At 39.5% G+C, this 17,140-nt stretch overlaps 1 long non-coding RNA gene across 1 annotated transcript; it reads left to right on the top strand.

The window, feature by feature from the left end:
* Window positions 1–6,464: 6,464 nt before the first annotated feature.
* Window positions 6,465–15,662, top strand: LOC148004042 (uncharacterized). Its single transcript, XR_015627603.1, has 2 exons — window positions 6,465–7,317; window positions 12,774–15,662. It is a non-coding gene; the product is annotated as an uncharacterized LOC148004042 (long non-coding RNA).
* Window positions 15,663–17,140: the final 1,478 nt, after the last annotated feature.

Here is a 17,140-nt window from a genome sequence, read left to right as displayed (position 1 = left end):
GAGATCTCAGGTGTGCTGTTAAGTTGCTAGTATAAGATCTCTCTAGTTTCATTACCAGGGCACTTAGTGCTATGAATTTTCTTCTTAGCGCTGCTTTCATTGTGTCCCACAAGTTTGTGTATGATGTATTAACATTTTCATTAAATTCCAGGAAGGCTTTAATTTCTTTCTTTATTTCATTCCTGACCAAATTATTATTGAGTAGAGAGTTGTTCAGTGTCCACATGTATGTGGACTTTCTATTGCTTTTGCTGTTATTGAAGACCAGGCTTAGGTCAGGGTGGTCTGATAGGGTGCATGGGACTATTTTAATCTTCTTGTGTTGGTTGAGGGTTGTTTTATGATCAATTATGTGGTCAGTTTTGGAGAAGGTACCATGAGGTGCTGAAAAGAAGGTGTATTCTTTTGGTTTAGGGTGAAATGTTCTGTAGATATCTGTTAAATCCATCTGGTTCTTAACCTCTATTAGTTTCTCTGTGTCTCTGTTTAGTTTCTGTTTCAATGACCTGTCCATTAATGAGAGTGGAGTGTTGAAATCTCCTACTATTATTGTGTGGGGTTCAATGTGTGTTTTGAGCTTTAGTAAAATTTCTTTTATGAATGTGGGTGCCTTTGCATTTGGGGCATAGATGTTTGCAATTGAGACTTTCTCTTGTTGGATTTTCCCTTTGATGAATATGAAGTGTCCTTCCTTATCACATTTGATAATTTTTGGTTGAAACTCTATTTTATTGAATATTAGGATGGCAACTCCAGCTTTTTTTGTGGGACCATTTGTTTGGAAAACCTTTTTCCATCCTTCTACTCTGAGATAGTGTCTGTCTTTGTTTTTATGAGGTGTGCTTCTTGTATGCAGCAATATGCTGGATCTCGTTTGCATATCCAATCTGTTAACCTATGTCTTTTTATAGGTGAGTTGAGTCCATTAATATTGAGAGATATTAAAAATAGATGACTGTTGGTTCCTGTTATATTTTTTTTTTTTGTAGGTAGCTTTATGTGCTTGTAGTTTACTCCTTTCGGCTTTGTTGTGAGATGCTTAATATCTTGCCTTTTCTTTGGTGTAGGTTTCCTCCTCGTGTTGGAGTTTTCCTTCTAGGATCCTTTGTAGGTCTGGATTGGTCAATAGATAATGTTTGAATTTGGTTTTGTCCTGGAATATTTTGGTTTCTCCATCTATGCTGATTGAGAATTTTGCTGGCTATAGTAGCCTGGGCTGGCATTTGTGTGCTCTTAGAGTCTGCATGACCTCTTCTGGCTCTCATAGTCTTTGTTGAGAAGTCTGGTATAATTCTGATAGGTCTGCCTTTGTATGTTACTTGGTCCTTTTCTCTTGCAGCTTTTAATACTCTTTGTTTGTTTCTGTGCATTTAGCGTTTTGATTATTATGTGACGAGAGGATTTTCTTTTCTGGTTCCATTTGTTTGGTGTTCTATAGGTTTCTTGTACCTTTATGGCCATCTCTTTCTTTAGGTTGGAGAAGGTTTCTTCTATGATTTTTTAAAAATGTTTTCAGGTACTTTGAGCTGGGAATCTTCGTTCTCTTCTATTCCAATTATTCTTAGATTTTTCCTTCTTGTCTTTTCATTGTGTCCTGAATTTACTGGATGTTTTGGGTTAGGAGTTTTTTATGTTTTGGATTTTCTTTGACAGTTGTGTCAATCTCTTCTACAATATCTTCTATACCTGAGATTCTCTCTTCTATCTCTTGTATACTGTTGGTGGTACTTACATCTGTAATTCCTGACCTCTTTCCTAGGCTTTCTGTTTCCAGGTTTGCCTCCATTTGTGTTTTCTTCATTGTTTCTACTTCCAGTTTTAGGTCTTGTACTGCTTTATGCAATTCCTTCACCTGTTAGATTGTGTTTTCCTGTTTTCTTTAAGAGATTTATTTGTTTCCCCTTTAAGGACTTCTACCTGTTTACCTATGTTTTCCTGTGTTTCTTCAGTGAGTTATTTATATCCTCCTTAAAGGACTCTATTCTTGTCATGAGATAGTATTTTGGGTCAGCTTTCTGATTTTCAGATGTGTTGGTGTATTCAGGGCTTGCCGTGATGGGAGAACTGGGTTCTGATGATACCCATGTATATTGGCTTCTGTTGCTTATGGTCTTAGACTTGCCTCTTGCCATCTGGTTATCTCTGATGTTTGCTGGTCTTAGTGACTCTGGAGTCTGTCTCTTTTGTCTCTGGGTTGTAACAGGTCTCCTGGCAGGCCTGTGGCCTGGCTGTAGCAGATGTCCTGTGGGGCCTTCCAACTGGAGGGTCTTCAGAAGGGCAGAGATTTGTTGTCCTGACTTTAGTAGATCTCCTGGGAGGCCTTCAGATCTTTGGGTCTTCAGAGGAGCAGTCAAACTGTTGTCCGGTGTGAAGCTGTTCTCCAGGGGTTGGGGTGGGGTCAATGGACTGTGGTTTCTGTTTCCTTGTGTGCAGCCACACTCCAGGGAGGCTTCCAGTCTTTTGGGTCAGTTTCCCTGCATGCCACAGAGATCCATTGAGGTCTTAAGTCTGTGGTGTCTAGTTTCCCTGTATACAACGGAACTCCTGGGATGCCTTTAAGCTGTGGTGTCCTGGGTGCAGTGGATCTCCTGGGCAGTCTCTGGCTGTGGTGTCAGATGCCCTGGGTGCAACAGATATCTTGGGATGCCTCAGGATATGGTATCGAATGCTCTGAGTGCAGTGGCTCTAGTATGCTTCAGGATATGATGTTGAGTGTTTTGAATGCAGCAGATCCTCAGGTATGCCTTAGGATATAGTCTCTTCTGGGGAGCAGACTAGCTAGCAGTCTGTCCTGGTAAAAAGAACCAGATGGAAGCTGCATCCTGTTTTTGTTTTTTCTTCTATTTTTTATTAAATTGAGTATTTCTTATTTACATTTCAAATGTTATTCCCTTTCCCGGTTTCCTATCCATCAGCCCCCTAGCCCCTCCCCCTGCCTTCCATATGTGTGTTCCCCTCCCCATCCATCCCCCATTACCACACCCCCCAACAATCCTCTAGAATGGGGGTCCAGACTTGGCAGGATCAAGGGCTTCCCCTTCTCTGGTGCTCCAACAAGGCTGTTCATGGCTACCTATGCAGTTGGAGCCCTGGATCAGTCGCATGTATAGTCTTTGGGTAGTGGTTTAGTCCCTGGAAGCTCTGGATGGTTGGCATTGTGGTTCTTATGGGGTCGAAAGCACCTTCAGCTCCTTCAATACTTTCTCTAATTCGTCCAATTGGGGTCCTATTCTCAGTTCAGTGGTTTGCTGCTGGCATTCGCTTCTGTATTTGACATGTTCTGGCTGTGTCTCTCAGGAGAGATTTATATCCAGTTCCTGTCAGCATGCTCTTTTTTTTTTTATTAACTTTGATTTTTTTTATTTGCTTATTTTTTTTCTCCAGCTTTATTAACTTGGGTATTTCTTATTTACATTTTGATTGTTATTCCCTTTCCCGGTTTCCAGGCTAACATCCCCCAAACCCCTCCCACTCCCCTTCTATATGGGTGTTCCCCTCCCCATCCTCCCCAATTACAGCCCTCCCCCCAACAATCACGTTCACTGAGGGTTCAGTCTTGGCAGGACCAAGGGCTTCCCCTTCTCCTGGTGCTCTTACTAGGCTATTCATTGCTACCTATGAAGTTGGAGCCCAGGGTCAGTCCATGTATATAGTCTTTGGGTAGGCTTTGTCCCTGGAAGCTCTGGTTGGTAGGCATTGTTGTTCATATGGGGTCTCAAGCCCCTTCAAGCTCTTTCAGTCCTTTCTCTAATTCCTTCAACGGGTGTCCCGTTCTAAATTCAGTGGTTTGCTGTTGGCATTCGCCTATGTATTTGCTGTGTTCTGGCTGTGTGTATTGGTATGAGGTCTTCTATGAAGGTCTGATAGAATTCTGCACTGAAACCATCTGGATCTGGGCTCTTTTTGGTTGGGAGACTGCTACCAACGCCTTCTATTTCTTTAGGAGTTATGGGGTTGTTTAAATGGTTTATCTGTTCCTGATTTAACTTTGGTACCTGGTATCTGTCTAGGAAATTGTTCATTTCCTGCAGATTTTCAAGGTTTGTTGAATATAGGCTTTTGTAGTAGGATCTGATGATTTTTTGAATTTCCTCTGATTCTGTAGTTATGTCTCTCTTTTCATTTCTAATTTTGTTAATTTGGACACACTCTCTGTGTCTTCTGTTTAGTCTGGCTATGGGTTTATTAATCTTGTTGATTTTCTCAAAGAACCAGCTTTTGGTTCTGTTGATTCTTTGGATAATCCTTTTTGTTTCTACATAGTTGATTTCAGCTCTGAGTTTGATTATTTCCTGCCTCTACCGCTCCTGGGTGAATTTGCTTCTTTTTGTTCTAGAGCTTTTAGGTGTGCTGTCAAGCTGCTGATATATGCTCTCTCCTGTTTCTTTCTGCAGGCTCTTAGCATAGCTTTCATTGTGTCCCATAAGTTTGGGTATGATGTACCTTCATTTTCATTAAATTCTAAGAAGTCTTTAATTTCTTTATTTCTTCCTTGACCAGGTTGTCGTTGAGTCGAGCATTGTTCCACTTCCATGTATATGTGGGCATTCTTTCCTCATTGTTATTGAAGACCAGCTTTAGCCTGTAGTGGTCTGATAGCACGCATGGGATTATTTCTATCTTTCTGTATCTGTTGAGGCCAGTTTTGTGACTGATTATATGGTCAATTTTGGAGAAAGAACCATGAGGTGGCTTTAGGATAGAATATCCTATAAATATCTGTCAAGTACATTTGATTCATGACTTCTCTTTGTCTATGTCTCTATTTAACTTCTGTTTCCATGATCTGTCCATTGATGAGAGTGTGGTGTTGAAATATCTTACTATTATTGTGTGAGGTGCAGTGTGTGCTTTGAGCTTTAGTAAGGTTTCTTTTTTTTCTTTTCTTTTTTTTTCTTTTTTTCGGAGCTGGGGACCGAACCCAGGGCCTTGCGTTTGCTAGGCAAGCGCTCTACCACTGAGCTAAATCCCCAACCCCAGTAAGGTTTCTTTTATGTACGTAGGTGCCCTTGTATTTGGAGCATAGATATTTAGGATCGAGAGTTCATATTGGTGGATTTTTCCTTTGATGAATATGAAGTGTCCTTCCTTATCTTTTTTGATGACTTTTGTTTGAAAATCTATTTTATTTGATATTAGAATGGCTACTCCTACTTGCTTCTTCAGACCATTTGCTTGGAAAGTTGTTTTCCAGCCTTTCACTCTGAGGTAGTGTCTGTCTTTGTCTCTGAGGTGTGTTTCCTGTAGGCAGCAGAATGCAGGGTCCTCATTGCATATCCAGTTTGTTAATCTGTGTCTTTTTATTGGGGAATTGAGTCCATTAATTTTGAGAGATATTAATGAATAGTTATTGTTGCTTCCTGTTATGTTCGAATTTGGATGTGAGATTATGTTGTATGCTTTTCTTCTCTTTGTTTTGTTGCAAGACGATTAGTTTCATGCTTTTTCTAGGGTGTAGCTTGCCTCATTGTGTTGGGCTTTACCATTTATTATCCTTTTCGCGCTGGATTTGTAGAAAGATATCGTGTAAATTTGGTTTTGTCATGGAATATCTTGGTTTCTCCATCTATGTTAATTGAGAGTTTTGCTGGATACAGTAACCTGGGCTGGCATTTGTGTTCTCTTAGGGTCCGTATAACATCTGTCCAGGATCTTCTGGCTTTCATAGTCTCTGGTGAGAAGTCTGGTGTAATTCTGATAGGTCTGCCTTTATATGTTACTTGACTTTTTTCCCTTACTGCTTTTAATATTCTTTGTTTTGTGCATTTGGTGTTTTGAGTATTATGTGACAGGAGGAGTTTCTTTTCTGGTCCAATCTATTTGGAGTTCTGTAGGCTTCTTGTATGTTTATGGGCACCTCTTTTTTTAGGTTAGGTAAGTTTTCTTCTATGATTTTGTTGAAGATATTTACTGGTCCTTTGAGCTGGGAGTCTTCACTCTCTTCTATACCTATTATCCTTAGGTTTAATCTTCTCATTGTGTCCTGGATTTCCTGTATGTTTTGGGCCAGTAGTTTTTTCTGTTTTACATTATCTTTAACAGTTCTGTCAATAATTTCTATGGAATCTTCTGCTCCTGAGATTCTCTCTTCTATCCCTTGTATTCTGTTGGTGATGCTTGTATCTACGGCTCCTTGTCTCTTCCTTTGGTTTTCTATATCCAGTGTTGTCTCCTTTTATGCTTTCTTTATTGCTTCTATTTCCATTTTTAATTCCTTCACCTGTTTGTTTGTGTTTTCCTGCATTTCTCTAGGGGAGTTCTTCATGTCTTTCTTGAAGTCCTCCAGCATCATGATCAAATGTGATTTTAAATCTAGATCTTGCTTTTCTGGTGTGTTCGGATATTCAGTGTTTGCTTTGGTAGGAGAATTGGGGTCCGATGATGCCATGTAGTCTTGGTTTCTGTTGCTTGGTTTCCTGCACTTGCCTCTTGCCATCACATTGTCCCTGGTATTACCTTGTTCTGCTATTTCTGACAGTGGTTAACCGTCTTATAGGCCTGTGTGTCAGGAGTGCTGTAGACCTGTTTTCCTCTTTTCTTTCAGTCAGTTATGGGAACAGAGTGTTCTACTTTCCGGTGTGTAGTCGTTCCTGTCTACTGGTCTTCAGCTGTTCCTGTGGGCGTGTGTCCTGTGTCCACCAGGCAGGTCACTTGGAGCAGAAAAGTTGGCCTTACCTCTGATCTCGGGCATGAAATTGCTCCTCAGAGCTGGATTTCAGCTGTTTGTGAGGGCAGCAACCAGAAGGGCCTGTCCCGCCTTCTCTCGGGACCCTGGCCACAATTACTCTTACACGCAAACCACACAAAGACCCAACTAAGAAAGAGAAGTTCAAACCAGTTTGCCTTATGAACATCAATGAAAAAATACTCAATGAAAAAATTCTTGCAAACCAAAACCAAGAACACATCAAAATGATCATCCATCATGATCAAGTAGGCTTCATCCCAGGTATGCAGGGATGGTTCAATATATGGAAATCAATCAACATAATCCACTATATAAACAAATTCAAAGATAAAAACCACATGATCATTTCATTAGATTCTGAGAAAGCATTTGACAAAATTCAACACCTCTTCATGATAAAAGTCCTGGAAAAAACAGGAATTCAAGGCCATACCTAAATATAGTAAAAACTATATACTCAAACCAGTAGCTAGCATCAAACTATTTGTAGAGAAGCTTGAAGCAATCCCACTAAAATCAGGGACTACACAAGTCTGCCCACTCTCTCCCTACTTATTCAATATAGTTTTCAAAATCCTAGCCAGAGCAAACAAACAGCATAAGGAGTTCAAAGTGATACAAATCAGAAGGTAAGTAGTCAAAATATCACTATTTGCAGATGATATGATAGTATACTTAAGTTTTCCTAAAAGTTCCACCAGAATACTATGAAGCCTGATAAACAATTTCAACAAGTGGCTGTGTATAAAATTAACTCAAACAAATCAGTAGCCTTCCTCTACTCAAAGGATAAACAGGCTGAGAAAGAAAATAGGGAAATGATACCCTTCATAATAGTACCAAATAATACAAAATACCTTGGTGTGACTTTAACCAAGCAAGTGAAAGATCCGTACGACAAGAACTTCAAGTCTCTGAAGAAAGAAATTGAAGAAGCTCTCAAATGATGGAAAGACCTCCCAATAGTCATGAATTGGCAGGATTAATATAGTAAAAATGGCCATTTTGCCAAAAGCAATCTACAGATTAAATGCAATCCTCATCAAAATTCCAACTCAATTCTTCATAGAGATAGAACAATTTGCAAATTAATTTGGCATATCAAAAAACCCAGGATAGTGAAAACTATCCTCAATAATGTAAGAACTTCTGGGTGAATCACCGTTCCTGACCTCAAGCAGTATTACAAAGCAATAGTCATAAAAACTATATGGTATTGGTACAGAGACATACATGTAGATCAGTGGAATAGAATTGAAGACCCAGAAATGAACCCACAAACCTATGGTCACTTGATCTTTGATAAAGGATGTAATACCATCCAATGGAAAAAAGATAACATTTTCAATGTATGATGCTAGTTCAACTGGAGGTCAGCATGTAGAAGAATGCAATTTGATCCATTCTTTTCATCCCATACAAAGATTAAGTCAAGGGATCAAGGACCTCACATTAATCCAGGTACAGTCAAACTAATAGAAGAAAAAGTGGAGAACAGGCTCTGAACACATGGCCAATGAGGAAAATTTTATGAACAGAACACCAATGGCTTATGCTCTAAGATTAAGAATCAACAAATGGGACATCATAAAACTGCAAAGCTTCTGTAAGGCAAAGGACACTCTCATTAAGACAATAGGGCAACCAACAGATTGGGAAAAGATCTTTACCAATCCTACATCTGATAGAGGACTCATATCCAAAATATACTAAGAACTCAAGAAGTTAGACTTTGGAGAGCCAAATAACCCTATTAAAAATGGGATACAGTGCTAAACAACGAATTCACAGCTGAGGAATATAGTGTGTTGGAGAAGCACCTAAGGAAATGTTCAACCTCCTTAGTCATCAGGGAAATGCAAATCAAAACAACCCTGAGATTCCACCTCACACTAATCAGAATGACTAAGATAAAATATGGAGGCAACAGCAGATGCTGTCGAGGATGTGGAAAGAGGAACACTCCTCCGTTGTTGGTGGGATTGCAAACTGGTACAACCTGTCTGGAAATCAGTCAGGATTTCCTCAGAAGTTCTTATATTGTTGAGGATAGTTTTCAGTATCCTGAGTTTTTTTGTTATTCCAAATGAATTTGCAAATTGCTCTTTCTAACTATAGAGAATTGAGTTGAAATTTTGATGGGGATTGCATTGAATCTGTAGATTTCTTTTGGCAAAATGGCCATTTTTTACTATATTAATCCTACCAATTCGTGAGCATGGGAAGTCTTTCCATCATTTGAGATCTGATTCATTTTCTTTCTTCAGAGATTTGAAGTTCTTGTATACAGATCTTTCACTTGCTTGGTTAGAATCACACCAAGGTATTTTATGTTATTTGTGAATATTGTGAATGGTGTTATTTTTCTAATTTCTTGCTCAGCCTGTTTATCCTTTGAGTAGATGAAGGTAACTGATTTTAGTTAAATTTATACCCAGCAACTTTGCTGATATTGTTTATCAGGTTAGTAGTTCTCTGGTGACACTTTTGGAGTCAGGTAAGTACATTATCATATACTATCATAATTTTGTGAAAATCACCTTCCCTGACCTCAAGCTATATTACAGAGCAATAGTGATAAAAACTGTATGGTATTTGTACTTAGACTGGCTGGTAGGTCAATGGAACAGAATTGACGACCCAGATATGAACCCACTCACCTATGGTCACTTGGTCTTTGACAAAGGAGCTAAAACTATCCAGAGGGAAAAAAGATAGCATTTTCAACAAAGGGTGCTTGTTCGACTGGAGGTCAGCATGTCGAAGAATGCAAATCAGTCCATTCTTATCACCTTGTACAAAGCTTAAGCCCAAGGAGATCAAGAACCTGTACATCAAACCAGATACACTCTAACTAATAAAAGAAAAAGTGGGGAAGAATCTCGAACACATGGCCACTGGGGAAAAGTTTCTGAACAAAACACCAATGGTTTATGCTGTAAGATCAAGAATCGACAAATGGGATCCCATAAAACTGCAAAGCTTCTGTAAGGCAAAGGACACTGTCATTAGGACAAAATGGCAACCAATAGATTGGAAAAGATCTTTACCAATCCTACATCTGACAGAGGGCTAATATTCAATATATACAAGAACTCAAGAACTTATACTCCAGAGAGCCAAATAATCCTATTCAAAAATCGGGTACAGAGCTACACAAAGAATTTTCAGCTGGGGAATATCAGATGGCCGAGAAGTATCTAAAGAAATGTTCAGCATCCTTAGTCATCAGTGAAATGCAAATCGAAACAACTCTGAGATTCTATCTCACACAAGTCAGAATGGCTAAGATAAAATACTCAGGTGATAATAACTGCCAACCAATTTTACTGTGTCCAGCAAAGCTATTACTAAAAATTGGAGAATTTAAGAACTTTAACAATAGTAGAACCTAGCAATTCAGAACTACACAGAAGCATTAAAAGAGATACTTACAGGAATTGTACATTGGAAGGACAAAGACAACAACCACAAGCCTAGGAAGGAATATATTTTATTAGAGGAAAACATAAATAAATAAAAATGAGGTGTAAGCTAACATACATGTTCAACTCATTAAATCAGCAAACTCTTAGTATTTGTAAAGATTAACAAAATACTAGAACTACTAGAGCAAACATTTGCATTCCTGAGACTATTCATGCTTGTCAACTGGGGCTAAGAAATTAGTAGTGACTAAGAAAAGACCAGCATCATTGACATGAAATCTTCTGGGAAGTGTTCTTCTGAGAGCACAAAGAGGCTGTGTTCCAGAGAAGGCCAAGGTTGTACCTCCTGCTGTGGCTGGACTTGGTAGTGTGTAAGAGTCACCTAGGTTGTACTGGTTTTGAAGGCATGAAGGGATCATGAAGAGGAGCTGAGGCTGGGCACTGTGAGAGGCCATGGAAGGCCATTGGTGAAGGTGCACCGTCAGTTGCAATTGATGGCCCAGGACTGAAATGGTCTTGCAAAGGAGTTGAGGCTTGGCACCATGAAGAGAGCCTGTGAGAGGCTATTGGTGAAGCCTAGGTGCAGGGGAAGACAGCAGTGTTTTCGAGAAGGAAGCACCATGAGATGAGTACCAAGAGCAGCAGCAGCAGCGGCATCTGTAGCCTAGAAGACAAGGTGAATGCAACGAAGGGCAGAGCTGGAGAAGTGACCCAAGCCCTTTGAAGAGGTCAGAAGATTATTGGTGGATCCTAGACATTGAACAGTTAAGAGTTTGATTTCACTTTTTATTGTGACTATGCCCTGATATTTTTCACTCTTGAATTGAGAAAATATTTTAGTGAAGTCCACAGTTAACAGACTTTGAGTTAAAAAAAAGACTTTGAATTTTAAAAGATATTGTCTATTTTAAAGGGATTGAACTTTTAATATGTAAAGACTGTGGAACTCTTAAAAATCATTTAGATCTTGGGGATTTATAAGAAAGAAAGGGTTGAGGCTTAATAGTTATGTGATTGTGTGTCAAGTTGACAAGCAGTCAATTGTACTGGCTGGTTTTGTGTGTCAACTTGACACAAGCTGAAGTTATCACAGAGGAAGGAGCCTCAGTTGAACAAATGCCTCTATGAGACCCAGCTGTAAGGCATTTTCTCAACTAGTGATCAAGGTGGGAGGACCCAGCCCAATGTGGATGGTGCCATCCTTGGGCTGGTAGTCTTGGGTTCTATAAGAGAGCAAGCTGAGCAACCAGGGGAAGCAAGCCAGTAAGTAACATCCCTCCATGGCCTCTGCATCAGCTCCTGCTTCCTGATCTATTTGAGTTCCAGTCCTGACTTCTTTTGGTAATGAACAGCAATGTGGAAGTGTAAACTGAATAAACCCTTTCCTCCCCAACTTGCTTCTTGGTCATGATGTTTGTGCAGGACTTAGACAGTGACACCCATTTTTAAGGTGGGGGTTTTCTCCCTGAAATAACAGTTTAGAAACTCCCCCAAAGACCCAACAAACATTTCCTATGTGATTCTAGATCCTGTCATGCTAGCACTCAATCAGTGTTAGCCATCACAAGGCTACCCCTTGTTAATTTGACATGCAAACATCAATTTTAAAAATGATAACCTTCTACCCCTTGTCCTTATAGTCAGGGCCATCTCGTAATACAGAACGTGTTCAGTTAACCTTCAAAGTCCTCATAGTCTTTAATGGTTACAATACTTCAGAAGGGTAAATGCAATCTCTTAGGCAATCTTTTAACTGTGAGCCCCTAAATCATTGAAAAGCAAGTTATATTCTTCAAACATAGCGCATTATATACATTCCTATTCCAGAACACAGGAATGTGGTCACAGCAAGGAAAAATTTGATCGAAGCAACATGAAACCTAGCATGGAAAATTCCACTTCCCACATCTACTTGTCTGGCATCCACGACTTATTGGAATTATGACTCCAAAGCTCACTGGTAGCCCTGCACCTCCAGCTCTGGTACCTGAAGCACACAGCTCTTTATGTGTCCTTGGGCAACTTATTGTATGTCTGTAGATTTCCTCAGCAGATGTCATATAGCCTGTCATCTCAAACAAACTGGAGTCTTCATTGAGATTTAGGCTTTGTCTTCACAGCTTCATATATTATTCTGTCAGGGTCTCATTGCAGGAACTGTGAACCAGCCTTGATATCTATCTGGAAATGAGGTTCAAGTCTGCACAACTCTCTCAATCTTTCATTCTTGCCTGTAAAATCAGCACCATATGGCTGGCATTGCTAAGTTGTGCTGCCAGCTCAGAACAAAGTCTAGGCTCCTTGGGCCACAGTTGCACCAGCTTGCCTGTGTGTGGTGAAACAGATAACTGCTTTCTTAAGCAATGGCTAGTTTTGACCAGGACATCTGTGGCATTCTCAGTTAAGTTTCTCCCTTTCAAATGAATTTGGATTTTCATGAGCTGGAAGCTTCCTTGTGTTGGGTCTTGCCCTCACAACATGCTTCCTGTTGTCCTAGTGCCAGAACAATAGGCTAATCTTTAATGGTTCTAATCTCTAACAATTATACTTGGTTTCAAGCTTCCCTTGCCTGTACAGTTAAAAATTGCTTATGTTCATTGCTGAGCTGCACATTTTCCAAAATCTTACTTTTTACTTTTTTTTTTTTGTCACTGCAGACTTGGATGGAAGAGTGAACTGCACCATGACACAGCCTGAATGTTCTCTTGTCTTGAGCAAACAAACTGGGACAACACTTTTAAATTTATTCTCGCTCAAGTTCTCAGGACATAGGGAAGAAAAAAAAAAAAAAGAAAACCACATGATCATCTCATTAGATGCTGAAAAAGCATTTGACAAAACTCAACACCCCTTCATGATAAAAGTCTTGGAAAGATCAGGAATTCAAGGCCCATACCTAAACATAGTAAAAGCAACATACAGAAAACCAGTAGCCAACATCAAACTAAACAGAGAGAAACTTGAAGCAATCCCACTAAAATCAGGGTCTAGACAAGGCTGCCAACTCTTTTCCTACCTATTTAATATAGTACTTGAAGTCCTAGCCAGAACAATCAGACAACAAAAGGAGGTCAAAGGCATGCAAATTGGAAAGGAAGAAGTCAAAATATCACTATTTGCAGATGATATGATTGTATACTTAAGTGATCCCAAAAGTTCCACCAGAGAACTCCTAACCTGATAAACAACTTCAGCAAAGTGGCTGGATATAAAATTAACTCAAATAAATCAGTTGCCTTTCTCTACTCAAAGGATAAACAGGCTGAGAAAGAAATTAGGGAAATGACACCCTTCTTAATAGTCCCAAATAATACAATATACCTTGGTGTGACTTTAACCAAGCAAGTGAAAGATCTGTATGACAAGAACTTCAAGTCTTTGAAGAAAGAAATCAAGGAAGAGGTCAGAAGAAGGAAAGACCTCCCATGCTCATGGATTGGCAGGATTAATATAGTAATAATGGCCATCTTGCTGAAAGCAATCTACAGATTCAATGCAATCCCCATCAAAATCCCAAGTGAATTCTTCACAGAGTTAGAAAGAGCAATTTGCAAATTCATTTGGAATAAGAAAAAAAAAACTCAGGATAGCAAAAACAATTCTCAACAATAGAAGAACTGAAGAAATCACCATCTCTGATGATGTAATGCCCCAAGCTGTATTAAAGAGCAAATAGTGATAAAAACTGTCTGGTATTGGTACTGAAGCAGGCAAATAGATCACTGGAATAGGATTGAAGACCCAGAAATGAACCCACACACCTATGGTCACTTGATGTTTTACCAAGGAGCTAAAACCATCCAGTGGACCAAAGATAGCATTTTCAATAAATGGTGCTGGTTCAACTGGAGGTCAGCATGTAGAAGAATACAAATCAATCCATTCTTACCACTATGTACAAAGCTCAAGTCCAAGTGGACCAAAGACTTCCACATAAAACCAGATACACTGAAACTTGTAGATGAGAAAGTGGGGAAGAGCCTCAAATACATGGACACAAAGGAAAATTTCGTGAACAGACCACCAATGGCTTATGCGCTAAGATCAAGAATTGGCAAATGGGAATTTATAAAATTGCACAGCTTCTGTAAGGCAAGGATACTGTCACTAGGACAAAATGGCAGCCAATACATTTGGAAAAGATCTTTACCAATCCTATATCTGATAGAGGGCTAATATCCATTGTATACAAAGAACTCAAGAAGTTAGACTCCAGAGAACCAAATAACCCTATTAAAGAATAGGGTACAGAGCTAAGCAAAAGAATTCTCAGATGAGGAATATTGAATGGGTGAGAAGCACCTAAAGAAATGTTTAACATCTTCAGTCATCAGGGGAAATGCAAATCAAAACAACCCTGAGATTCTACCTTATACCAATCAGAATGGGTAAGAAAAAAACTCAGGTGACAGATGCTGGTGAGGATGTGGAGAAAGAGGAACACATCGCCATTGTTGGTGGGATTGCAAGCTGCTACAACCATTCTGGAAATCAGTTTGGAGGTTCCTCAGAAAATTGGACATAGCATTACCTGAGGACCCAGCTATAAAACTCCTGGACATACACCCAAAAGATGCTCCAACATAAAACAAGAACACATGCTCCACTATGTTCATAGCAGCCTTATTTGTAATAGCCAGAAGCTAGAAAGAACCCAGATGTCCCTCAACAGAGGAATGGATACAGAAAATGTGGTACATCTACACAATGGAGTACTACCAGCTATCAAAAAACAATGACTTCATGAAATTTATAGGCAAATGGAAAATATCCCGAGTGAGGTAACCTAATCACAAAAAAACACACATGGTATGCACTCACAGATAAGTGGATATTAGCCCAAAAAGCTCTGATTACTGAAGATACAATCCACAGACCACATGAAGCTCAAGAAGGCCAACCAGAATGCAGATGCTTCAGTCCTTCTTAGAAGAGGGAACAAATATATTCAGAGGAGGAGATATGGAGACAAAGTTTGGAGCAGAGACTGAAGGAAAGACCATTTAGAGCCCGTCCCACCTGAGATCCAGTCCATATATATACAGCCACCAAACCCAGACTATTGCTGATGCCAAGAAGTGCATGCTGACAGGAGCCTGATAGAACTGTTTCCTGAGAGGCTCTGCTAGAGCACGACAAATACAAAGGTGAATACTTCCAGCCAACCATTGAATTGAGGTCCCCATTAGAGGAGTTAGAGAAAGGATTGAAGGAGCTGAAGGGTTTTGCAACCTCGTAAGAACAACAATACCAGTGAACCAGAGCTCCCAGGGACTAAACCACCATCCAAAGAGCACACATGGACAGACACATGGCTCCAGATGCATATGTAGCAGAGGATGGCCTTGTTGGGCACCAACGGGAGAAGAAACCCTCGGCCTTGCCAAGACTGGACCTCCCGGTGTAGGGTAATGTCAGGTCTGGTTGGCGAGAAGGGGTTGGTGGTTGGGTGGGGGAAAGGGAATAGCATTTGAAATGTAAATAAAAAATACCCCCCAAAAGAAACAATAGTACTTAAGGCATTAAAAACCATATTTCTTACTAGAGATTGATGTTTTCTGTATAATTTGGATAAGGAGAACTAACCTATATTTCTGGCTCTCTCCAACTAGATATAATGAAGTTAGAATTATTTGGTTAACATCTGAGCATGGTATAAAACATTTTGTAGTTTGATTTGTTGTACTTTTTATGTAATCCAGTTATTTGGACTCAGTATTTTTGAGGCAGGACTATTCAAATTTTCATTTAAAATATAGATACCCCTCAGAGGACTTTAAAACAAGATTTAAAATAAGTTTTGTCAATTAGAATAACTGGATTTAAAATAAAAAATTATACTGAATAAAAGGAAGAATTTTTTTAAAATATAAGACAGTGAAACTGTTGAATCTTTTAAACATGAAAACTAGTCTGAGGGAGGTTCTGGGAAAGCAAACAGTCATAATAAAAAACAAGTAAATGAAAAGATACAGTACCTTCATTTAGAACTTCATTAAAGCTACAATTAACATTTAATTACTATTATAGCAAGTAAAACATTAACTATCATAAAGAGTTTTAAAATGTAACTACTAAAGGGCTTTAAAAACATGAAATGTAAGGGAAATGTTCAGCTGCTTCGGGAATTTGTCAGTGGAGCTGTAGATGAGGATCATCCATCACTTCTGCAGTCTGCATAGGTGTATATGTTTGATGCGAGAAAGTTCATTGCCTCAAATTTTGTAGTCCAGCCGTGGGTTATAAGTTGTTTTCCACCAGTAAGAATGGAGTCTTGGATCATTTTTAAGTCAATGAGAGCATCTAGTTTTATCATTTGAGAAGTTGTTCTAACTAATTTTGAATCATCATAGCTAAAAGTCCTTAGTATATATTTTTCTTTTTTTAGTATTACATTTCATTTATGTGGAGATCAGAAGGACTTGCAGGAGTCAGTTTCCTCCTCTCACCCTGTGGGTCTCGGGCATCTAACTAGGGTTCTTAGGTGTGGTGCATTTACCCTCTGAGCCTTCTTGCTGACCCCATGATTTTTCTTTTGTAATGATGGCTGTATGCAGTTTTCGTGACCTCGCCCAAGCGGTCAAATTTCAGTGGCTTGCCTCTGAGGGAAGGGAAAAAAGATCAGAAGGTAAAAAGATAGGAAAGTTTGATGATATCAGATCTTGAACAAGGTACATTTTATGCCAAGCAGGTTTATCAAGAAGTACATCTTATATACTGTTTGCAGGGTGGGGGAATGGGCCAGCACTGGCAGAGAGCTAAATCAAATAAATTGATTGGCAAAGAGAGTATAGGATACCTCAGACATGGTTGCCTTGGGACGACAACCAGAGCCCTTCAGAGGGGAAACCTGGATTCTCAGAAACTACAACCTTAACTCCTCTGAGGATCTGACCCCAACCCCAGACCAGTCCTTGTCCTCTGGGCAAGGACACAAAACAAGTGTTCTCTTTGTCCTTTTATTAGGGAGTCCTAGAAAGCCTTGGAGTTGGCCTGGCTCCCAACATTTTTACCTACAAAATCT

Source organism: Rattus norvegicus, chromosome 8 (genome assembly GCF_021556685.1).
Source record: "Rattus norvegicus strain SHRSP/BbbUtx chromosome 8, alternate assembly SHRSP_T2T, whole genome shotgun sequence".
Lineage (NCBI taxonomy): Eukaryota > Metazoa > Chordata > Mammalia > Rodentia > Muridae > Rattus > Rattus norvegicus.
This window is presented reverse-complemented; position numbering and strand designations above follow the sequence as displayed.